Source organism: Patagioenas fasciata, chromosome 3 (genome assembly GCF_037038585.1).
Source record: "Patagioenas fasciata isolate bPatFas1 chromosome 3, bPatFas1.hap1, whole genome shotgun sequence".
Classification (NCBI taxonomy): Eukaryota; Metazoa; Chordata; class Aves; order Columbiformes; family Columbidae; genus Patagioenas; species Patagioenas fasciata.
The window spans coordinates 108,835,930-108,861,698 of NC_092522.1; the positions used below are offsets into that span (position 1 = coordinate 108,835,930).

The window sequence follows — 25,769 nt, forward strand, 5'->3', positions numbered from 1 at the left end:
ATAAAGCCTCCAGCAGGCCAGCGAGAGGTGTACAGAGCACCCTGTCACTTGACATTAAAGAAATTCCAATCCCAGCTTCTCAGCCCCCTTAACTTCAGAGGTATAGGAGGCATTATATATATGCAAAATGCAAACAAGGAAGGGGATGTATGTGATGAACTGGAGGAGCTATGTATCTACTCAATAGTACAAATAACAAGTAGGAAGAAATGCTGATGAGTAGAGCAGTGGAAGAGGTGCTTTTGAACTGCAAGGAGGAAATGCAGCTGCAAACCCATGGAAATATTGGTGGTGTCTGCATGGTTCTGTGGTGAGTGCTATTCTGAAGAGGTGAGGAATGCGAGGCAGGGGGTCTGTGGCCTACGGTTTGTTTTTCCATCGATACATATGTCTGACTTTGAGTAAAAGATTAACGAGACAGCTAGCAAACGTCCTGGGAGACAAATGGATAAAACGCTGTTTGTACATGTCAGATGAGGGAGGGTTCGTTCTCGTCTCTCAGTCTCTGAATGAATCTGCTAGGATGCACACCTGCACCAGGAAGATTTCCTTGACAAGGTAACCCTTTCCACTGCAGAACGCATGAGCACGTCAGCATACAGCTTACCTGGCATGTACATTCTTTCGGTCAATGTGGTTTGGAAAGAACCTTCCACCTACTTTTTTCTGCATGTGACGTACATTGCTGCATGTTACAGAAAAGCCCCAGGTAAAGTAAATGGAAACTCTAACCAGCAGCTATGCACCTGGTGTTTTTACATTTCCCAACATATATTACAGTTGCTGGAATGATGTGTGAATCTTCTACACCACCTCCTATTGACAATTTAGTTTAGGTGTGGCATGAGAGAGATCTGTGTGATTGATACTAGTGACCCACAGCCTGTTGCTAAATAGAAGGAAGGAACTGAGGGAATTTATAGTTTATAAATAAATAAATAAATAAATAAAACCCCACAATTATTTACATTCTATTACCTATGACAGCAAACCGTCTGTTACAGGCTGAAAGGATTGCAGACAGGCGTGCTGACACTTTCATTTTCCAGAGATGGGCATGGCGGTGGACAGAACAGCTAGACTGTCACGAAAGCCCATCCTTCCTAGCTATCAAAAATGCTGTTGTGTTTTCCACTCCTGTTGGCAATCATCTGTGCTACTGGTGATCCCTCAGAGCTGATGGCGTAACGCTGTTGGCCTAAGTCCTGCTGCAAGGAATGCAGCGGCGCCCAGTCAACCACCAGCACTAACCACAATCTCCCTGCAGATCTTACTAACCCAGCAGCTCCGCTCCGCATAGTAAAAAATGGGAGCGCCTTTTCCTTTCCTCACTGCCCTCCTCATTTTTTACATTTTTTTCTGGAAAAAAATCTGGGGGAGTTAAGCAGATTCCCTAGGGAAGAAAAGTGACCCATCACTTATAACACTGTCATAAATTTCAGCATCTCTCATATTCTGATTTCTGCTTTACCTGAAACCTGTGAAGTATGAGTCACATCCATTTTCCTTATGCCAGGATGGGGAGGAATGATGATATGTGGGAACCGACAAAGAAGCATGAGGGAACCGATGTTCACCTTTTCATCCCGACAAAAACTGTTGGTGAATCACAGGGTAAGAACTTGACCTCACCCATGAAGTTGCGTGAACATTAAAAGAACTTCCGTGTGTTTCTTTGCTGTGCCTCTGACTACGAGATTTATTGGCTAGAGACGAGCAGTTAAATCACCCCACTAATCTCAGGGAGAAGGAGTTCAAGTCTTGTCAAGGGCCATCCTTGACAACTCAGCTCTAAAAGACATGAGCTATCCCTTTCGGTGAGTCAAGAGCAACCGGTCCTACTACTGGACACATCAGACAGATGCAGCTGGCTCAGGAAAGAGACATGCTCAGCCATCCTGGACCCTTTCATATTAGTGGCATGAGATAATTTTTGCGAGAAAAGTTTGGAGTCCCAAACAAGAAGGCGACATTGCAGGGAGTTTTAGTCCTCAAGTAAGGTTTCTCTCTCACTCAAGTCTGCCAGCATGCAAGGAAGCAGTGGATGAGTTTGCCCAAAAAAAGCTGGAAAACAATTAGAGAATTCTAAGACCATTTATAGCCACCTTTGGAAAGCAGGAAAAGGGAACAGCATGAAGTGAATGTGATTTGTTATGAACTGAACAGCTTTCTGTATTCAAGACTCTTTGTCACTTATGCATTAAAACAGCCCTAATGCTTTAGATCTCTTTCCACTCCTGAGTGCAGCTCTTGAACTCTTGATGATTTGGCCCATAGTCACTGCCAGGGTGCTGCGTCCCTCCTCCCAGAGAGTGCTGCCAGAATGCAGGAAGTAAGACACATGCTTGCCCATCCTGTACTGCACTCTTACTTCTATTTTTTTCCTTCTTTGCAGCTGCAAAATACAACTGAGCAAGTTAAATTCCACTTCCCTTGAACACGGAAGCAAGCAGTGCATTTTGTCACATGGTCACATCAGCAGACCGCAACAACAAGCAGTCACCTGGTGAAACAATCCGCTCGGAGATTTGGAAGGAAAATTTCCTTAGGACAGGTGACACTGGACATCTGGCAGCCCTCTGCTTTTGTTCCGAGAATAACACCTACGTTGTAGGGCACGTTGCCAGAAGCTGCACCCACCTGGGAAGTAGCCAGCCCAAGATGAAAGGGAACACCAAATCCAGAAGGGATGATTAGCATTTACTGATGTTCAGGACAGAGGTACCTGGGAACATGCTTGTTCCCCTTAGGTGTTCAGTACTGCTTGGTAAAGTCATGGAACTAAGAAAGTTAATCAGGTCAGAGCCAGGCTTGCATATGCCTTCTCCACAGGCATTACAAACTACTTGCCAAATATTCAGATTGGGCAATTGCTACCTGGATTACCAAGGGTATGCAGCCCAAAAGAAAATAATTGCTTAGGGTTTCTGATAGATTGCATCACTCCCTGCCAAAGTGTATGGCAGAATGAGAATCATCAACACATGATGTAAGGATACAAGCCTGCACATAGTTCAGATGGTAGAGCTGAACCCATCGTGGCTGGCTGAAGTAGAACAAACATTAACCCCCACACTCCATTTATAGGAAAGCAATCAGTTGATTCTGAACTCCAGAAGCATCTGTGGAATCCAGAGATTCCCCGAAATAACCTTCCCTTTCTTAGGACACAGGGGACAAGAATTCAACCCTGCTCTAAAATGTAAATTTGACCAAAGCTAATTTTACTCAGCATCTAGCTATGAGATCATTGTTCTGCCAACATACAAGTTTAGCCTCACACTGCCATATATTTTCTGACCAAGTGCAACTTGGAGCAGAGCCTGTGCTGTCTGTCAGGGGTGCTGCTACGTGATAAAGAAATCCATCATCCATTGAACTACATAGCTCTGGTGAAAATCAGTTCCCTTCTACCAAAATGGTTAGGTGCTACTAACATTCGTGGAAAGATTAGGCATCCAACTATTACAATGTAATTGCGTGTGAGAGTACGAGATTCCTGAAGCATTTTAGAGGTGTTTTTCTTTTCTGCAACCAAACAGCAATACAATCCAGGGAAGAGAAATTATTCAAATTTTCGCTGTATTCCAGCCAGCCACGCATACAATGCCGACTCAGGACCAAACGTTAAAAAGCAGGAGCCATGCAGGAACTTCCAAATCCAATTGTAGGTCTCCCAAGGGGCATCATTACAACAGTGTCAAACTGGCCTCAAGCAGGAGGAATGAATAGGTGGGGGGAGATGTGACAGTGGGGAAACAGCGCTGGCAGGAAAGGTCCCGGTAACAACAGGTCCCATCGACAAGCGCAGCCTTCAAACTGAACCGTGATCCTGAGGTTTTTCAGGAGGAAAGTGATAGCCCAAAAGTGATAACCCATATCGGAAGCTAACAAGGAAGACATGGCGCAAAAATAATAAGCAAGGAGAGCACGTTAAAATATCCAGTGCAGGGCTTGCTTCTATGTGTCATTAGAAGATTACACTCCTCCTTGTTTTCTTAGGTTTGTAACTAAAATAGTTAATTTTAGACATAATTGCAAACAAGCAAACAGGCTTAATAATACATCTCTAAGAAAGCTGGGAGATGGCAATATTATTAGAGTTTATTCAAGGTACTAAACCTGGCCATAAATGAAATATTAATTAAAGGTTGCATTCAGTGCCTTCAGAAAATGATTATTCAATGCAGCAATGATGTTTTGCCTAATTGTGTAATGAAGTTTTATCTTACTATGCAATAAAGCTTAGACGAAAATATTAGTGTAAGAACAAGATCACAGAGCTTTAATGATGGGCTGAAACTTGGGAAAGGCACGTGTAAATTAATATTTGACTTCAGAAAGTATGCAAATCGCTTCCATAAGACCACTTGTCATATATATGAGATAATGGATAAATAGTCAACAGCCTTTATTTTATTGTTGGGTAGATAGCAAATTCGTGTCTAAATTCAGGATCCAATTACTCTCTATTAAATAATTTGTCAATACAAATACAATTATTGCCATTTAAGATAACTTTTTTTTTTCTTATTACCATTAAAAATAGGGGGGTTTATCAATGTCCAAACCACAGCTCCCTTAAATGAGGAGGTATCTCAAATTCAGATCTTGTAGCAGGACTCCCTCTCCTACATACGCATAAAAATACTTCCTTATCTTTTGTGAAAATATCTTTATTCTTGAGACGGGAACTACAAATTCCACTCCTCCCATTCACACTGAGGAGAACATTACTCCCTAAATAGCACCACTTCATCCAAAACAAACAGCAAGATATCTAAAATATCCCTTAGTTTACTGAGGGATGTAAGACTCAGAGAGAGTGCATCTCCTTCTTGGGGCAAGGGAGGGATTCGAAGGGACTGTTTTCAAACGGGTCTAGCTCATCTTCAAGTAATACATGAGATTTATGAGTGTTTCCACCGAAAAAAAAGTGTCAGAAGGACATTCTGGGTTGGAATGCAGCAGAACTGATTCCCACAAGCCCACAAATGTTGCTGTTTTTCATGATAAAGCTGTTAATCTTATAATAAAGTAGCTTTTGAATGTAATTCGCACTTGGCGATGAGTTCTCCTAGCACTGACCTCAGAGTGAGCAGCCCTCCGGAGTAACAGGGCTGTGGAAATATTGCTGGAGGCAGGTCTTGCACTGCTTTCTTTTGTCTGTCCATTTAGTCTTTCTGCAGAAAGATACTACCAGAAGCAGAGAAAAGCTGTAAAACTGAGGACATAGTTCTAAATCAAAAGGCTTTTAGTGGTTGTATTAAAGGGGCTATCTGTGTTCCCAGTGGTGACTGCCGCAATTACGTGGTGAAAACATCTAAGCAGGTGCATAATTTAAAAAGAAAAAGGGCATTGCCTCATACTCAGGAGAGGTCAGGCTTTATATTTCATTAGGTCTTTTTGACTAAAGAAGCAGGAAAAATGAGAGCAAACTGAAAGGAAGACTGGGGTAGGAGAGAAAAAAGACAAGATGAGAGAAAGGAATGGGTGGGGGGTGGGGAGAAAGCAGGGAAAGAGGATGAGAGAGATGACATCTGACTTGGACAAGAGGTGAACCACAAACCCTGTCATTGCCAGTGTCCAGGCACAAAAATAACTCCTTGTTCATCAGCGGCAGGGCAGGACGGTGCCGGTCCCACGCTGCTCGGCCGCACGTCCCCAGCGCGTCCAGATCTGCCCCCTGCAACCAAACGCAGGGTGTTCTTGCAGCCCCTGTGCTTGTGGCTAGGAAACTGCCACAGGTTGGGTCTCAATAGAAAAAGTATTGTAATACAAGAAAAACAGGAAACTCAAGCACGTTTGGGGTCTAATTCAATTTCAGTTCCCTGATTCCTTTATTTTCTATGGACAAAAGGCATGTAAGAAAATTATGAACTGGGACGTGAAGAAAGCAGAACTGTGCACATGACAGATAAAGCTGGCTCATTATGTGAAAACTGAAGCCATGCAAAATATAAATTCAGAGCAGATTAAAACACCTCTCTTCCAAAAACCAGTTAGGACCAGTCAAGCAAATCCCAGCACCTGGACAGAGTTTGAGCAGAACGTATATGAACTGGCACAAGTCAAGCTTTCACAAGAGTAGACCAGATTATGAAGAAATGCAAATATTCTTTCTTCATTTTAAGCTGAAAGCAACCTCTGGTTTAGGAATCTCCAGAGACAAGGTACAAGGTACCAGCTGAATGTCAGCCGCCCTACCCTCCTCTCTGCAAGAGCGTCAGTCCATTTTAGTGCTAATGTAGTAAAGCATGACACTAGCTCAAGATAACCACATTCTATTGAGAAACATAACAATAGAAATAATGGAATAAGCACTTCATGCAATTTGCTAGGAATGTAGTTTGGACACCAACAGCCAAAACAAACTAAAATGGCAAATGCAAGGACTCTGTTTTGAAATGATCTGCAAACAGACTCTGCAGCTTTACAGGGGGTCATATTTTCCACAAGGATAAACTGTCCTTGAACAATATTTTCAGTGTTCTGGGTACTAATGTGCTTTCTTTTCATATGGATTGTTCTCACCTCCTCTCCTTTTCCTTGAACAAATATTTACTGTGACCAATAAAATTTTGCTCTCCATTTATGAGTTAAATAGCGTCGCATTCTCACACGCTGTTTTATGTACCCACACAGAGAGCACGTGTGCCCACAGAAAATGACATCTCTAAACTACATCTGATAGAATTATTTTTAAGCAATCATATTCACTGTAGATTTCAGCCCTGATTCATCAATACACTTAATTCACTGTGGCATTAGATCTGTGAGTGAGAGGAATGAAACATTCAGCTCATGAAAGGAGGTAACATATTTCACCAGCTAAAAAGTGTTTCTGTGAGTATGTGAAAGAGTGATGCCTGATGCGGTGCCTATAAGCATGGGAGTAAACACATCATCTTCACAGGAAACTACTGACATGCTTAATTTTAAGAAAGGAAGCAAAAATATTTTTAGTGAAATTATTCATACACTTCTAAATGTGTTCAAGGGTTTTACCAGGTCAGAACATAAGTGGGCAAATCACAGCTTGCAAGATGCCAACGGACTATTAGTGATAACTATACTGGACTACTACCTGTTATTCACTCATTATTCACCTGTTGTTATTTGTTGCTCATTATTTTAAATTTTCAGTAAATGAGTCAGGAATGGAAAGCATCCTTACATGTGAACCAAGAACGTCCAGCACAAACTACATATGAAAAAAAAGGGTAAAAATTTCACAGGTTAACATACATAAATGGAGTTTGTCATCTAAACCTCTTTTCTACAAGGGGGGACACACCCTGGGTGCACCATGGCCCACTGGCATTTCTGCTGTGCTTAGATAGCTTCGGGGAAGTTAGGGATGGTGCTCCACACGTGGGTCCTTTTTGCTGAATTCCCCTCCAGGAGCACAGGGGCGAAGAGGAACACATCTCTTGTGAACACCTGCAACCAGCAGTTCCTTCCTCAGGCACTTAAATAGATTTTACTCACACTACAGTAAAACAAGATACTGGCTGTTCCCCTTCATACACCCAAAAATATTAACAGCGGTACTAACAAGAAAGAAGGTGAGCATGCCAGCAGGTTCCTCTGGAATGCAAAAGCAGAGCTACATAAACCATTAACATCTACACAGGACTTGGGTTTAATGTGCAAATCCCAAATTTTCTATGGTGCTCCCCAGAAGAGGCTGAGGTTCAGGCTGCAGAGCGCAGCTGAGGTCTTTCACACACGCATGCTTGTACTTAAATATCTTATGCAGAGTTGTTCCTAGTCTTATGGATCCCTCTCAAGCCTTCTCATCTTTACAGGGGAAACTCGGTGGCCACAGACCACCTGAAACAGCCTACTGGATGGTCCTTTGGTGGATGAGGACAGATGGATACATGGACAGATTGTGTCAGTGTGGTCTTTTCCAACCAAAATGATTCTATGATTCTAGGTACAGTCTCCTAATGACTTGATTAGTACTGGACCTAACTTGGTTTAGGGCCTAGCTAAGCTTGCAGTTTGAAATGAGTCACATAGGCATGTTTTCTTTTCAATTTTACACTTATTTTGGTTGTGGACAAGCTTTGGTTTTAGTCAAGATAACCAGAATTCAGGACAAGGTGATTGCCACAAGGCAACCAGCAGGCTAAGGCCGATGGTGAGGGAAGCCCTGACTTCCCTGTGGGTGGAAGGAGGAGAAACATATCAGCACAGGCCTTTGGTCAAAGCAGAAGGGGGTGGGAATTCCCTTCCAAAAAAGAGACGTTCATTCAGCGCGAGGAAGGACATGTCAAGCAGCCCATGCTACCTTCTCTGTACTAGGAGATGCACACTGAACAGCAAAGCCCTCAGTGGTAAATGCCAGGGAAGTGTTAAGCAGTGAGAAAATAGTCTCAACCACCAGCATGCTGGAAACAGCAAAAACTATTGGCTTTGGCACATGTGTAAAGCATATATGCCTGGGTTGCCTGGAATAGCAAGGGACAGAAAATGCGGGACTGCCAGAAGTGCTGGTGAATGGAACTGGGGAGATGCTGCACTGCTGGACAGAAAAAAGGATATAATCTCATGTGCTGAGCTCAAAGGAAATCCAGATGGTTTCCTGATAATCTTGAGAGTGAGAAATTCAGATCCACCAGGCCAAGAAAGCAGAACTACATGAAAAAGAGTCATATCACAATGTTTAGAAGACTTTCTTGTCCAGTGGGTTGCTAGGCTGTAAGGTGTTTCTTGTACTTAGCAGCAAGTGTTTTCTGTACTAACACCTGTATGACAAACAATCTGATATTTGAAAGCTGTGTCATCTGAAACCTTATCTGTCTCATTAGAGCAAATTTACCTCCTGTCAGCCACCAAAGATCTTTATTTTTACTTTACCATTACTATTTCCAAACTTGTAAACCCTGCTTTACAGAGAAAACATCTTTCTCATCTATTATTTGGCCACTATCAAGCAATCCCCAACAACAGTACAAATCATGCTCATCTGCACACCACACAATACACACAAAAATGCCTCTCATTTAACTAGTCCCTGATCAAGTCACAATGCTGGTTTCAGAGGCTTTTCAGGCACTTCTGAGAAGAGAGAGTAGGCAGAGTTAGACAGCAGCAGCAAGCAGCAAGTGTGCAGGTGAAAGAAGAAAGGGATCCCCACCTTTGTCTCTGCCCAGCATCCCATACCCTTGACCCCTTTCAGTCTCTATGAATATGATTTCATTGATTCTTCATAAAATAGAAGCTATTGAACAACTGCTAGGAAGTCATTAAGCATTATAAATAGCTAAAATAGATGTATTGTTGTCAAAATACACTGAATAATTGCAATTTGTGATGCATGAGCTTTGCTGTGCTGAGTATGTTAACTTACTAAATTGCAACATTAATTCAGCCGCAAAGGGTCTCCCAGTAAACCATGCAATGCTTTATACTTCCAATACCACCTTTGTTCAAAGGATCTCAAAATATGTTTGTGATCCATAATTAATAAGATGTACTATATTTCTTTGAGCTATGCAAGTATGATTATAGCATATGCTGCACTACTCTCATTGCACTTTTCCACATCTGTAACACTCTTGAGTGGGCTCGTGCAATAGCAATAGGCTTTGACCATTGCCTTGTTTCTTGTTCGCTAATCTGCTAATTATGCGAACATATGTATACACATGTATCTCCACTGTTATTCTTTCCCTGCCTGGGCAGGTACAAAAGATACAAGTTGGTTGGAGGATATAAAATTTGCAACAGTCTTTTCCCAGATGTCTAGTTCTTCCAGTTTTCCAGTGGGATCCTCCAAAGGAGCAGCATCGGAACCGAAACATGAATGCGTGCACTTGTGGATGCATGAGCTGCAAATCATAAATCACACTGCACAATCATGTAACATCTGAGAAGCCGACAGGTAAGCCTAAAATTTACCATTTGAAAGCAACTGCATACCTAACTTGTCTAGCTAATCACACAGAAGATTATTCATGGTGAAAGAGATTTAAAAATCCAATTTAGTTTTAACCATGTATTCTTATTTAAAGGCTAGAAGGAAAGTATTATTTTACAGATAGTGATCAGAGACACCAGGAGACTTACTTTCCCACAGTTGCATTGTAAGTCTGTGGCCACACTGGCAAGTGCACTCACTCAAATTACCATTAACTCTGCTTACAACATTAGTGCCTACGGACTACTGAGAACGCAGTGCCTTCTGTCTTGCTAGGCTCTAAACACAGAGCTGCAGCCAGGCCCGGCCTGGAGCTCTCACAGCCAACACGAAGAACCATGGAGGAAAGGCTGAAGGAAAGGCAGCAACACAACCTGCAAATTGTGTGATAGAAACAACTTCAGAGGAGGTCCGTTCGTGGTTTTTTCTTAACAGGGTTTAGATAAAGTGGGGTATGTGGAACTAAAAGAAGCAAGGGACTGATGGGGAAAGACCAGGCCAGCAGAGCTGAAGATAAAACGGAGCAGACAAGGAGCAAAAAAGAAGTGAAAGGACTGTGGGGAGTGGGAAGACACAGACACGAGAGAGACAGAGCTCCAGCGAAAGAGGATGGGGTGCAGAAAATCCTCCAGAAGTGCAGCAAGCTCTGACAGCATCTAACAGTCCCTATTTCAGCAACTCTGGTAGCTGTTCCTCTCTGTGGTTCGGTGGAGGCACCACTTGTGTCCTAACATCCTCTGAGCAAAAGAGCTCCCTGCACAACTCGGTGCTGAGGGAAGGGGGAGGGATGGGCACTGGCCAGAGCCCATCTACTTCCCCATCTCCTCGCAGCCGGCTCGGCCCTGGCTGCCTCTGCAGCTGCTCCACCAGCTCGAGAGCTCAGCCACAAGGCCGACCACAAGCCCAAACTTCTCTTGCTAGTTGGTTCACCACTGGTATCTCACACAACAGGCCTGTTGTGAGCGCTCCGCAAACACGTTGAACGCTCCTGCTTCTCTTCCATATCCACACCATTTCCCTTTCTGGTTCGGATGAGCAGAAATATATACAACAGATGAGTGAGGAAGAAAGAGGAGAAAAGGTGCGTCTTTCTGGCTCATCACCTATATGGCTTTTTAGGCAAGCGTGCTGACAAAAAAAGCAATCCTCCTAAAAGCTGTTCCTATAAAACCCAACTGAATTTGAAGGACAGGCTTCTATCTTTAGTATTTTTTCATGAAAACTTTCAAAAAAAACCAAATTTCTAAGTCACCGCTACCAGAGGGTTATGTCATGCACCCTCTTCCTGCAGATAAAAGGACATGGACATGCAGCAGATCCTGGTTTATGACAGCTGGAAGCAGAAGATGGAGGCAATGCCGCTTACCTCCATATCCCTGTCCCCCACAGGAAGTAACAGAGTTCAAGGGGATGGATGTACAACCATTGCTCGTGGTATCTTGCCAATCCTCTGCCCCTGGGTCTATTATGATTAATGCTGATCCACCACCTGGAGTCTATGTTGGCCGTTTGTTCTGTTTTTCATGGCGAGTAACCATAGTAAGCATGTGTAATGGATCTCCACCCATATTTTTGAAGAGTTCTGGGACTGCTGGAAAGATGAAGCGAAGTTAAACTGGGCCCCAGACCGCACCATGTAACCAAGTCCCCTGTGGATCTGCTCTCTGCTGAAGGGCTTGAAGCAAAGATTTCTTCTCTTTTGCAGGTAGATTAGGTGAAGCAGCAAGAAAGGAGTTACAGCAAGGTCACTTCTCAACAGGCAGCAGGTAAAAGAAGATATTTCTGCTCCTAAGTCACTCTGAATCCTGTTCAGCAGCAAGTTTCCAGAATCCTTCAGACAGTACGACACAGCTCACTGCCTTTAAAAGGATGACCTTCAAACAATATCAAAGTTAAGGCAGCAGGTTTCTGAAACATTTCAAACAGTTTCTTCCAAGTCATCATTAAAATGGCCATTAGTGGGGAAGAGCAAAACCCTGAGTAAAGATTAGCCCTCAAATGCTTTTGAAAAACCATGTGCTGTGTTAAACAAAACCATTACAACACAAGCTTCAACGTATTTCCAACATCCAGAGCCAGAGATCATATAAAACTATCAGATTAGATTTGTATTGTAAAGTTTCTACTAAAATAAAGTCATGCCTGATAACACTGATATACTACACACTATACATAGGTAAATCAATATTATCATTACCCCCCTGAGTGTGATTCTCAAGCAAGGTTTGGTAATCAAAGTAGACTGCATTTAACAGAATATCAGAAATATTTATGACATCTTTAAACAATTGCAAGCGTAATAGTCAGAGCCCTGATGATTCAAAGTACAAAAGCAGGATTTTGACAGCACTCTCTGGAAAGAGAATTTTCTTTCTTTTTCCTTTTGGCACATCACCATCAGATCCCCTGCCTGCAATCCAGCCCTACAATAAATATCCAGGCCACATACAACACATGTATGCGCTCCCAGGCACCCAAAGCTTCAGCTGTTGTAAACTACTATCACTTGCTTGACTTCAATAACTGCATGCACCATCTGAGGAACTCACCCAAGGAACATATTCCATTAGAAATGCACCAGTTTTAAGGTAGTTTTTGACAGATTAATAAGACTGGTGTTGTTTTTGAAATGAACATCCTCGACTCCATAGATTCATAGAATCACAGAATTCTAGAATCATTTTGGCTGGAAAAGACCTCTAAGATCATTGGTCCTCACCATTTTTACATAACAACAAGAATTTAAGCTCATCTGCAAGGTGTTCATCCCAATGCCAACACACAGTGTTGCCAGACAGTGGAGTTCAGGGTTTATAAACTATTACATTTCATTCACCAAGTTAAAGGCCTAGGAATTTGGTTGAGATTTTAAACTTCACTCCACAGAAGTGCAGATAGTGACCTGTGACTGAGAGAGGACCTGGCATCACAACAAACCCCTCCGGTTCTCATGCCTCCCCCCTCACCTTTCCCAGAGAGACACTTTGCTTCCATGCTGATACTTCTGTGAGTGTGATCAACAGGCTCTGCTTTAACTATGGAGTTTTCACATCTTTCTGTCCGGTTGCTAAAGTGGGTAGGTCAAGTAGGATCAGAAGTTTAGTAAAGTTTACAAAATAAAATCTGCTATTAATACTGTCTAGGTGTGTGGGTTTTTTTTTTTACTAAACCAGTTCCTAAGAAGACTCATCTACTGATCTGTTCATTCTCAAGAAATGTAAACTCCTTAATTCACTGCACATCTAATTGGAAAACCCATGGCCCTGTTGTGTATCCAGAGCCCTACCACCCAGAGAAGTGCTGCAACTTGATGACACATTAAACAGTGTCATTAGTGGGAGCAACATCTTGGTATAAACAATGAAAATCTTTCCAAGCAGTGGTCAACTGCTCGTTGAGGAAACGGCTGGTAGAGGGTCCCCCCTCCAGCTGGTTGCCACCACCGCTCTGAAGGAGGCAGCTGCCCCCACCGCAGAGCTCCTCCTCGTTCCCATTCTGAAGGCTGGCAGGTTAATTTAACCCAATGAAAGCTCTTTACTTTAAGCTGGCTAACACTGCCCTGAAGCAGATTCTCACTGTCTCTTTCCAAATGGTTCTGTCCTGGCAACAGCACCTTAAAAAAAAAAAGAAGAAGAAGAAAAAAAATAATGTTGGTAACCAGCAACAAAAAGGAAAGAATATCTGAAACCAGTGTGCTGTTCTGCAGTGGAAGTCTACCACATCCTATAACACAAAACATCATTCAAAGATGAAATCTGCAGGCAAGACCAATCTTTGCCTGCCAGTGGCTTTCCGTTGGAAGAGATTAAAGAAAAAGCAATTGTAGTGAAAAACTTCTACTCCTTTACCTAAAAAAATCTGAGGAAATTCTAGGAATACGTACGTTGGAGAAAATGAATGCTTTCTGGAAATAAGGTTCTGGAAATTATTAACAACTAGTTGACTTGTCTTATGTTAATGTTAGAATTTGAAGCAAAGGAAAAAGACAGTGAATTTCAGCAGATAGATCTGAATTACACCTCTCTAGTGCCCAGACCTGCATGGTAACTTGACAGCAAAGTTTGGCCACAGCAAGTTTTTTTGCCTTGATTTTTGTTTCTTTCCTGTGAAACTCTGGAAGTGTTTTTTCTTTTTAAATTTCAGGCTGGTTTATGCTCTTCAAATTTTATTTTTTCTGTATAACTGCCCAAAATGCTGAGTGTTCTGTTCATATACACAATTTCAAATTCAGTTTCCAAGGCTTTCTTCTGGAAAATGCCAATTTTCCCTAAAATACTCCTTTTCAATGGGAGAAGAAAAAAAACTTCTGAGCTTCTCATTCCTCAGGATGGATCTCATTTCAAACTTGCAGTAATTTGTCGCCTTTTATTCCAAATCTTGGAATAGTAAGTCAAGATGATTTTCCAGTTAGCCAGATCTTGAAATAAAGAGGAGGAGGCACCTCCATGGAGCTTGCATTGGTCTGTAGGTTCCCCTGTAATTGTTGATGAAAATCACCTCTTGATGATGGCAGTGTTGGACTTCACAGGAAAGGAGGCTTGAGAGAGTGGGAATAACCAGTAGAGAATAAAAACCTTTTCAAAGAATTCAAGACTTCTATTCCACTCTGCCACGTCCTTACTGTCAGCAAATCTCAACACAAATATAAATTGTGCCATTCACTACTAGTATAATTGACCCCTTCATGTTCCCCTCATCCCTCTTCTTCTAATATTAGTCCTGTGGAAAATGAAACCAGGTAACTTCGGTTCAATCAAGGCAGGGAAATCAACGCTGCATTATACGGACAAGCAATGAGCTGTCTGATTTCAATCAGGAGTCTGCAAAACCAAGCGAGCCCAGTCCCACACGGCCGGTGCCCAGCGAGGTTCCCCTCTCCCTGGCACAGACGCCCCTCAGTCCCCGCTGCTGCAGCCCTGGGTCTTTTCACAGCAGAAAACAGCACTTAAGCCAAATTGTGAAGTGGTTTTACAAGGTGGAAAGGCACTAGCTAGGGGCTAAAGAAAGGCCAATAAACTCCTCTAACTTGTAACAAAATAACAGATTTAAGCCCAGGTCAACTGAGGTGAAGGGCAAGTGCATTAATCGCCTGTATTAATGAGGCTCTGTGTGCCTGCGGCAGCACTCAATTGGAAAAGACAGTACGTCTTGCTGTAAATAAGACAAATAAACAGCAGCTACAACAACAACTCTTCCCCCAATTTCTTTTTGCTTTTCATTAAATGAGTAATCTTATTTTTATTAAGTCCTCTTCAAAGTCCGTACGGGCTGGCCTTTGTCATGGCGCCTGTTTACACTGCCTATGTATGCTCACACATACATTACAGCCTGACGAATGCCTGGAAAGGAACTTCAGCCAGTTTTGTTCTTAAGTGATAATCAAAGAAATCCTCCGTCACATGTTGCGGCAGTGTGAGTTGGCTGTACCAGGACGAAGAGTCATGCAGATGTTACCCAAATGCTTCCATTAACTTAATCTTCCTCAGAAGAGCCCTTCTGCTGCCAAGTACTTAAGAGTGTCACTTGGGATTTAGATGCCATTTTTGTTCACTACTGAAGACTGGTCATGTGTAGGAATCTGCAGCCCTGATAATAGGGTTTACAGAACACCGTGAAAATAGATTACTGGCTGCTGAAAACGTTTAAAAAAGACAATGTTACCTTTTATTAGTCTTAAAGTGCTTTCTGGCATGGAAGGCTTAATGGTTGTTTATTCCGGTATGTTTTCTAGAATACCAGCTTAGAACAAAATAAGGATCATGGTAATAATTACCTGAAATGCTAACAATATGATACAGGAGTCTAGATCATTAAATGTTTCTCTTCATATCATTTTAAAAAACAAAACTGTATTTTGTGATCAGAAAGCGCATCAGACTTTTTCAATTGCCCTAGCATATGCTGTTATCTCAGTAATGAAAGCAGTTTTACTTTTTTCCTTTTTTAACTCAGTTGTTATGTGGGAAGATGTAGTAGTATAAAATAGCAGGAAATAGTATGAGTAAATTTAACTTGAAAAGTTTAGTATGTGTTTTAGAGAAAAGATTAACAAGTCCTATTTTTTTCAACTGCCTTTTTATCTCCATTTTTTTTTCATCTTGCGTTTGCTTCAGCCAAGCAATTCCAACAGTTCAGAAGGACAGATGTTCCATCTCATTCTATTCCCAGACAAGTCACTCTGTAAAATTACATTTCTTTTGAAACATTAGTGCAACAGTTTAAAGACCATCAGAAGTTTTAAAGAAGAATTGCAGAGGAATAATCAGCAATGTGTTTGGATCTAATTTCTATACTGGATTTCTCTTTTTTTAGTCGCAGTACCACTCCTCAGCAAGATACAGTTTCAAATTTATTTTCCACCTTATGGTTCTTCCTGGTTTGTATCTATATAAGTACCACAAGCCTCATTGCAATCCATGCAGAGTGTGTGTATTTGTGATATTCAAGGGTGATGTGTTCGGGGATGTGTTCAGTGAACCAAGGCACACCAACACACCTCATAAGGAGAAAAAAATGATTTCAAATACACTACTATGCTGACTGGCTAATCAAAGCCTACTCAGTACGGACATTCAGATCACACAGCTGCATTCCATATCATCACTGCTAATCTGCTTGTGCTGATACACTTGTACAACGAGGTCAGACAGGTAGAAACCTTTGCTTGATGCTCTCAGAAACCACACACCTGCATTGGCTCTTCCTGAACAGGTTGGTGATGGCAGAAGAATTAATGTGAAGTCTTGAGAATAGCAAGTTAAGATTTAAAAGCCGTCCCTTAATGAAGCAAACAACTCTCACGCACAGATCTCTCTGTGTGGGTGCACCTATGTTACTCTTTAGCTGAGACCACAAGGACCCTTTGGAGTCGCACCTCCCAGTCATCCCCATTCCCTGCATTGCACTCACACTGCAAGGTGAGCTCACAGCTAAACCAGAAAGCGCTCTCATTTATTCACTTGGGTTACTGACAGGCGGTCCATGGGACTAGACCAGCACCAGCCCGAAAAACCCCCTGAGACATGCACAGCATGAGCATCAGGTCCCAAGCACCCACAGCTCCTTTCTGCAGACGTGTTGCTGTCGGTCTGTGCTGCCCACTAATGCGGGGACACAACCTGTATTGCACCAGATGCAAAGGTACCTTACTATTAGGGCCTTAATTTCCAAGTTCTTCATCAGGTACAAACACTGATGCTTGTGTAAAATGGAAATAACACCTTACATGCGTCTTACGTGGTTCAAGTCAGGCCACATAGGCTTTAGGAAAGTACAGAATTAGGCCCAGTATCTCAAATCTTAACAATAACTAATCAAATCAATTGACTGCAGCTCGTATAATCTATTGAATACATCTTTGATTCTGGTATATAGAAATACATTTCAAATTAGTCTCTTAAGACCCTATTCAATATAATGTCTTCCTAGGTCAATTATTCTTCAGAATAATTCAGACTTAAGTTTACTAAGACTGCCAGTGTTAATTTGTTTCTTAAAGCCTCAAACATGCAAATAATTACGCGCAACCACAAAACTATTCACACGTGAGCATTTCAGGTAACACTAGTATTGCCTACTCATAGCAAACCTTTATGCACACACCACCATCTCAAGATCAAGACACAGAATCAAGATCAAGAATTTCACAAAGACTCCTGCATCCTCTTGTTCTGTTACCAAGATTCACCATATGACATGGCGATAGATGAGCTCAGGCCAAAATATTCAGCTCAAGCCAGCTCATGCAGCCTCAGAGCAATGCCTGGCTTTATCCACCTTCTCATATCAGACACAGCTTGTTCAAGGCACACTGAAGAACTTGATTCATAGGTTTTGAACTTCAAAGGCACTGTGAGAGATAGTGGCAAAGTACTTCAATGTTTAACTCGGGATTTTTTTTTCTCTATTTATAGATATTTTGGAGTTAATTGTCTAAGATTCCTCTACTGTCAATGGAAAGGAACAAGACACTTCAGGGTGTCACCTTTATGAGAGCTGAACCCCACTTTTACGGAAGGACAGGTCACTGTGAAAATAACCAGATGCAACAGCAGGAAAATTCCTGTCATCCTAATGTCACTAGGAATTTTGCTATTGATTTCAACATGAACTAATGAAGTAAGGTTTCAAGGCAATTCTGGATACCCTTTAGTTATTTAGCACTATTTACAGCAGTACTTTGTCTTCTCCCCCTTCTCTAGTAGGAATTAAAAGTAAAATTTATAAAAAAGGATGCTTATATTTGAGTGCAGAAACAGAAAATGGTTATTGTGTTAACCTCCCTGAAAAGCAAGGTAACGCTCAGTGAAAAGTGTATTAGGTCAAATCCAATCATTTAGTAACTCCACAGAGGTCAGTGGAATTGCAGCACAGATTAATTTGGTCCACTGTTGCAAATTAAGAAAATGGAGCTAAATTCTGCCCAAATTATGCACACTGAAATAAGAATAGCTCTACACATTTAGCAGAGAAGGTAAAAATAATCTTACACCACACAGGATCAAGTCATGCTTGCTCTGGCAGTGTAAATCTCTTAGCAAATGCAACGTGCCTGCTTCTCTAATTTGGAGAAGCATGATTTGGATTTTTCTTTTTACAGTTACCTATAAGAATGTGACCACATTAGGAAGATTTTCTGTCATCACTTTTCCTTCAATTACAAAACAGAATACAGAGGGTAGGGGATATTATGAAATCACAGTATTGGACCGTATCCCAAAACAAGGATTATATTAAATAAAAAGGGAAATACAAACTTGTTTCATGAGTGCGGTGCTTCAGCTTTACATAAGTAACTCTAACAAAAGTAATCACTCATGCCTGATTTACAAATGTGCACATACCGAATATGGGATGGAAGATCTTAGTAGCCTTCCAAGAAAAATGGGGAATATACATGCTCCCTAATAAAAGCAAAAACTGCTTTTATTATTACATGACTAATCTTTCTCATCCAATATTGGTACAATAGTGGACTAAGATAACTTATAGCTCCAAACCACGGAAATAGCCCCTTTCTTCACTCATTTCAGTGCATTAGACTTTCCTCTCTACAAAACCTAATGCTCAGTTGGAATGCAAACTTTCATCTAATATTATCTTGCACTAGTCATGGTTAACGCTCTACACTTAGAAATCGCAAAACTACTTCCTTTATCATTAAATGTAACAGAACTTATGAACTTTCAAAATCCTGCAGATATTCTTAGGCCTTTGCATAATTGGGAATGCAAAATGGGATCCTTCCAGCTATATGTTTGGACTCCATGATGTTGAAGTTCTTTTCCAACCTAAATGACTCTATGATTCTATCCAGCTGCTCGGTTCTTCTTGAATTCCATCAAATACAGTGTTTACCTACTTTTAAGGATGTGGGCCCCAGTCTCCCCCAAAATAATAAAGAGGACACCAGTCTGTGCTTTTCAGGCTGAGCCCTGAATGAAAAACATGGGAAAATTTTAAGGAAAAAAACTTCCTGCATGATGATAGCAATTTATCTTCAAGTATCATCTGCTCTTTAAATTTTCAGACACTAGAAGGACTAAAATATCACAGAAATGTTACACTTTAAAAAAGGAAAGTCCTGGAAGTATCGGAAGCAAATGGAGTTCTCAGGGGCAAATTCTGCACCCTTTCAGTGGGAGTCAGCCTGACGGAGTGGGACTGGAGTCACACTAATTGGTAACAAAGTCGTTCGGTTCACTCCTAGACTGGTACTAAGTTCATTATTACACTATATAGAAAAGTGTAATTATTTACAAATAATTTCACAAATAAATTGTCTGAATTTACACATGAATAATTCAGCCCAAAGTTAAATCTTGCTCTGGAAAAAGCATTTCTCAGTCGCTTATATCAACCCAGACTTTAAGAAGAGAGACAGAAGCAAACAATTCCTCTGTATGTTCTGTTGATCTTATGTGAGAATTGGTTAAACGTTAACAACATACGCCGCACAAAAACTCGTATGGGCTGGACATCGCAAGGCTGCCAATTTAATTTGAAATGACTTGACAGAAAATCTCTAGGCCACCAAATGCTATTATAAAGCACTGTATTCTCATTAAAGGTCTGAGCCCTTTTTTTTCTCCCCAAGGGCAGACTCCTCGTGAGGCTGTCCCTCTGGCATAACATGTGATAGAGCTAATCTGTCTTCACTTGGACAGCACTGCGGATATGCAAACCCAGGTGGCACTAATAGGTTTACAGTAATAACTATGGAATTGGATACAGTATGTTACACTGTGAGAAATTCCCACAGATCAATTTTTGTGGTGAAGGTTAACCAACAGACATGGAGCTGTAATATTCTTTTTTCATGGGTCTGTTAACAATTTTATGGTTTTAAAAATAAAAGAAGAAAGACTCTCCTGTATCTGCACAGAATATAAATATTTAACTTTTCAAACATATCTACAATATATGTGCATAGAAATGCTCTCTTGGAAAGAAAACTTCTGTTGTCAGTTATTCCAGTGCAAATCTGGAGGAATTCCATTGGCTCCGAAGAAAGATACCAATATAAATGAGAGCAGAATATGCCTCAAAAATGTATTTAACATAATATCATGTCATACCATTTTGTTCATACATTTTAGTGGCACTTTTGTAACTTTATTATTGGAAATTAGAACGAGAATAAAATTAGCTGCATAATTATAATGAATGCATCATACAATTGAAAATACCCTTGTTGTAGTAAAGCATTATAGGCAGAGACATAAAATCGTGATCTGACCATTTGTGGTCATTAGAGATTCCATGGTACTCTTTGTAAGATTAGGGGGTTTAATCTCAGTGTGCTGGCCAAATTCCAGCATGGGTAATTACATTCTCTCTACCTAAATTCTCTGCATTTTACCCAAGGTGGTTGCATTTCCATGGTGCATGAAGTGTTCCTCGCACATGGATTTTAAAATTCTGTATTACCCGTTAGCATGAAAGGTGTTATACAAGATGTGGTATCCTTGTTACAATTAAGTTAGAGCGCATTCATTCCAGAAAATAGAAAAAGCCATCTGTCAATCAACTACAACATTTAGTGTACTGATTAAAAACATCATTTCAGCTCAAGAGGCACTCCTGTATTGTGGTATGTTATAGTCTTTGCAGTCATAAATTCCATACCCACGTTAGCTACCACAGATGGAACATATTGAGAAGTTAAACACACAGCACTGGTGACTGAAGAGGATGTATACAACCACACTGCAAATTCACCCAGCTTGTCAGCCCCCAAACAGCACTACTACCACTCAAGCCAAAGCATCTGTCTTGCTTGAGACTAACAAAGAGATCTCCTCGAAGGAGTGCAGTCATCTAGCAGAGGGAGTTCTGAAACTGAAAACAAAGCCAGACAAAAGAAATGCATTTCTCCACACACAGCCACCGGAGCACCTCACAAGTGGGGTACCTGTCTACCTGCAGGTAGGCCGATGGGCGAGTGCCTACCCAAGCAATTTATGTCTTCCTCAGATGATTCAGGTAGTGCCTCCTACTTCAACACCTACTCATCCTCACTAGTAGGCAAAGACATATGGAAAGAGGGATGACGTACTGTGCAGCACTGCAAGATGGTTTTCCAGCCCAGAATGTCACCTCATGTATGCCTTGTGCCTATGATTTTGTCAGCCATTTGGGTTCATCTTTCACAAAAATAAATGGACTGGAAGCAAAATTACAAAAGCAGTCGTGAAAAATACTTCCAAGCTTTCCTTTCACCAGCATCTCTTTGCCACATTTTTGACACAGTCAGCTTTTCCAGTAAGAGGTTTGATATTCCTCAAGCACAGAATGAAAACATTAAAGTAGATTTGAGTTTCATATACTTAATTCATCTGCTATGGAGTAAAAAAAACCTTTCAGGATTGTTCTAATCATTGATCCAGTAAGTCATGGGCCAGGTCCGGAGATGCTCGCTCCAGCAGAATGGCATCTCCATTTGGACTGTCGCACTGAGACTAGTCATGTACAATTGAACATAATGTCTCAGAGTCTAGTCTGGGGAAACCAGACTTAAATATATATATATGTTAAGTGCTTAATAGACAAATAACTTGTGTTGAGCAGTGCCATGTGCAATGACTGACACTAAGTGCGGCTGGAAGCAGGAAAGCATTGATTTTCAATTGATATTTAAGGAGGAACTCATTTGCTACTGATGGTTATTAAGCACAGTTGTACTGAATTAGTACAAAATGATCTGATAAATAAAAACCCCTTCCATTAATCGTGGTAATATTAAGTGAATTTAACTGCATAGTTTAAACACTTCCTTCTCATTTGTTTAAGCCTTCCACGTCAATCTACACAGCCTACTTACACAAGATACAGTTTGCTGCTAAGATTAATGTTGCTTTCTATGTTTACAAAAAGCTCATGTGTGGGCCCTCACATCAGAAAAAGACTTTATACAGCGGTTTCTGCTAAGAGGTTGATTGACAACTGACACCATGCAACTGCCAGGGCCAACCCTTTTTCTCTCTAGAGAAAAGTGGAGGTATTTCAGACACAACATGTGATAATGATTTCAACAGCCTGCCTTTTTAATTTTGCTCTTCATATTACCATTCTATATCAATATCATTTTTGTTTTGATGTGGAATAGTACTCAACCTGGATATGGCTAACTTAAATACCACAACTGGTGCAGTGTCCAAGGTCAAGAGAATAGCTTCACCTTCAGATCACCCACAATCCAAAGCTTTCAGACCTGACTCCAAATGCAGGCAACGAAGAGAAGTTAAATTAGGGTTGTGGAACTTGAACACTACCAAGACTGTATTCCCATTTATGCTTTCTATTGCACAGGCACATTAAGATGTAACACAGGCATCTCTGTGAGGTATCCAGCTGGAATACAGTCACCCTTTGATCAGTGTCAATGAGGATGGAAAGACACCTCATGAGCACCACTCCAATTGCTTCAGACCTAAATCAAGTCTGAAGCTGCCAATCTCTTGATGAGGTAAGCCACATCCAAGACAAAAATCTCCTGGGGCTCATACCCTGAACACATTAAAAGATGAATGAAATCAGAAATAAACTCTTCTGTCCATTGAGTATGAAGAAATGATACAGAAATGGTGAGTTGTCCAAAACCCCAACAGACACCTAAGGAAAACCAGCAGTGGTTCTCAGTTCTACTGAACTCCGGTCTGGTATCTTACTTTTAAGATGCCTTCTTACAATGTGTGCTTGCAAAGATGCAGGATCCTCAATGTCTTGCTGATCTGGGGCTTCAATTTTAACAACACATTTGAGCAACAGAGGGAAAAAATATTTTTGATCAAGAATTTTAAACAAAAAAATTCAGTAGGAGATTTTGCTTATTTTACTTCTGAGGAAAATGCTTGGCTGGATCTTCTAGCTTCAGAGAAAGGTCTGAGTTTAAAGCCAGCTAATAAATTAGTTAATTAATGAATTGGCAGCTCCTGAAATGGCTGCCACATTTTCAGTTACCCACATCCAAACCCAGTCTTTTATCTCAGTTCTTCTTCCCCTTCCAGTGAAATTTCACATCACCTGTTCCTACCATATCATAGTATCAACCTCTGAATTTCCTTTATCTCGAGTAGTTCTCTTTTCTCAAAAAGGATATCCAATCTACTGTATTACAGACTCTTGAAACTGCACCTTATGGAGTTTTATTCTTCACCAACTCGTCTTCACCTCTCCATCCCCAGAAATTAGTCATCATTTTCCCCAGTTAAGCAACCCTCATTTCCCAATACAAATCACAGCACTAAAATCACTGCTCTGCTTGTTCTGTACCCGCTTATCTTCTTTTACAACTCCCCTCCCTCCCTCCCTCCCTCCCTCTATCATATCAGTCAACCAGCACAAGTTTCCCAACCTCTCCTCCCTCCTTCCAAGCTATCTCTAAAATGCCCCACGTGGATCCTCCTCCCATTCTCATCTTTCTGCCCCCCTCTTTTAGGTTTTGCTCTCTCGTTTGTTATTCACAAAGTTATTCTTCTCCTCTTTTTTGTCATTCACTTGCACTGCATTTGTCCCACAAAGCTTCTTGATCACAACGCTACAGACATATTTTTAAATCTCCGTTAATAAGAAATGTGAATATTCGACCCATGTATTTCAAGCAGCTCAGTATCTATTGTGTCACTCAGCCAAGGTTATTGGAGGCTCCATGGGACAGCAGCACTTTCTCCCTCTATTTCTGTATAATACCAAGTTCTCTCCCGGAGCTCAGCATATAATAAAGCAGTTGTGTATCTTAAAGGAATGAGAAAACGCCATAATAATGACCATACGCATATGCAGTAACTTCTCCAGATGGACCCTAAAGCACTCTATACCATTTGCCAATTAACGGTACAAAATGAAGTATTTACATAGAAATCATTTCACCCACGAACAATGGCATAACGCCAGCCATGCCTTAATTGCATGGAGTTACACAATACAAATTTAAGACAGGAAGTGAAGACTCACGTCATATTTCCAGAGAGAACTAAGGCTGGTGTGTTACAACTACCAGAACTGGTTGTAAAATGAAAATAAATTCTCAATTTAAAATGTCACTTTTTGACAGAATTTTGGAAACATTCAAATCATTTTTATCTGGTCAATGAAGAGAGCAGTGAAACACACCCCACACTGAACACTTCCAAAGATTGCCACAATTTAAAAAAAAAAAAAAAAAAAAGGTTAGTGTACTCCTGAATAGCTTTAGTAATACTCAAAACTGGAAAGTAGCCAGGACCCGAGTTCCCTCTTTGACAATTGTCATAGGATTTTACTCATCATAAATTGGGACTTCAGATGACAGGAGATACCATGTTGTAGAACTCTTAAAAATAGCAATTCAACTGAGCATGCATATATCCAGATTCAAACTATAACTTAATTGAATTATATTAATAAAAGCTGAAGTAATTCCTGCTCATTGTTTTCTACACATCAACAAATCCACAGGCAAGCTTACCACTAATATTTAAACTGAAGCTCCACAAGTAAAAGCAACACTTAGTTCTCAAAACACTTTTAATTAGGCGAAGTCTTGGCATCAGTCAAGTCATTCAGAATTTTTTCACTAACTTGTGTTTCACCCACCGTCCATGGGATGGAGGACTGAATAGTGAAAAAATATTTTGAATATATTATTCACTGATTGCTCAAAATTTATGAATAATTTATCTGGAGAAAACTATCCAACTATACCTAAAGCTGGTCAGAGAGGGGCAAATGTGTTTCTGAGTCAATTATTCAACAATTAATGGGAAAAAACTATTCACAAATGTCATTCAAATAGCTCCAGACTATAGTAACTTGGTTTCCAGTTGACTCTGCATGTCTTTTAGAAAAGTGCCAGGTTTTCACGCACACTAAGCTTGCTTTCATTATTTGAGATGCTCTTGTTTCTATTTTTCCCTTTAGCCTAGCAAAATAACCTCTTTTTCCAGTACTACGGCTACCATTGCAGGCCTGACTTGCTTTGACTGCAAGCCCAGTATGCAACTGCGGTCCTGGGCTTGAAACAACCTCTCCCATCGCCAAGAAGCCTGAAGCAAAGAAAAACGAGCATATATACGTTTGAATTTCCGAATATATACTAGGTGGGGAGCAGAGAGGAAATCCACCTCAGAACAACAGCATGAGTCAGAGGAAACGCAGAAGAGGTGAGACAAGAGTAGGTGGCCACATTCCTCCACAGCCCTTCTTCCACCCGCCTCCTGGAGGGACCCCGAGCACCAGCGTGCAGCCCCGGCGAACAACGTGATTCACCACAGCCACCGGCCAACTAGGTTGCTGTTGGAAAGAAATTCTGGCATTCAGTGTAATTACGCTTTATTAACTAACGTTAAGTGCAGGAAAT

The 25,769-nt window shown here is 41.0% G+C and overlaps 2 long non-coding RNA genes across 14 annotated transcripts in view; one reads left to right on the forward strand and one right to left on the reverse strand.

Moving 5' to 3' along the window:
* Positions 1 to 25,769, reverse strand: part of LOC136100541 (uncharacterized) — a 121,510-nt gene that overhangs the window by 45,377 nt on the left and 50,364 nt on the right. For 2 of the 13 annotated variants that reach the window (XR_011738518.1, XR_011738517.1), the window contains exon 7: positions 11,298 to 13,544. The exons of the other annotated variants lie outside the window; for them this stretch is intronic. This is a non-coding gene — a long non-coding RNA (uncharacterized lncRNA). The remainder of the gene's footprint in view (positions 1 to 11,297; positions 13,545 to 25,769) is intronic. 13 annotated transcript variants of the gene reach the window in all.
* On the forward strand, positions 477 to 4,502 carry LOC139827635 (uncharacterized). The gene is made up of 3 exons (XR_011738515.1): positions 477 to 558; positions 1,517 to 1,614; positions 2,396 to 4,502. It is a non-coding gene; the product is annotated as an uncharacterized lncRNA (long non-coding RNA).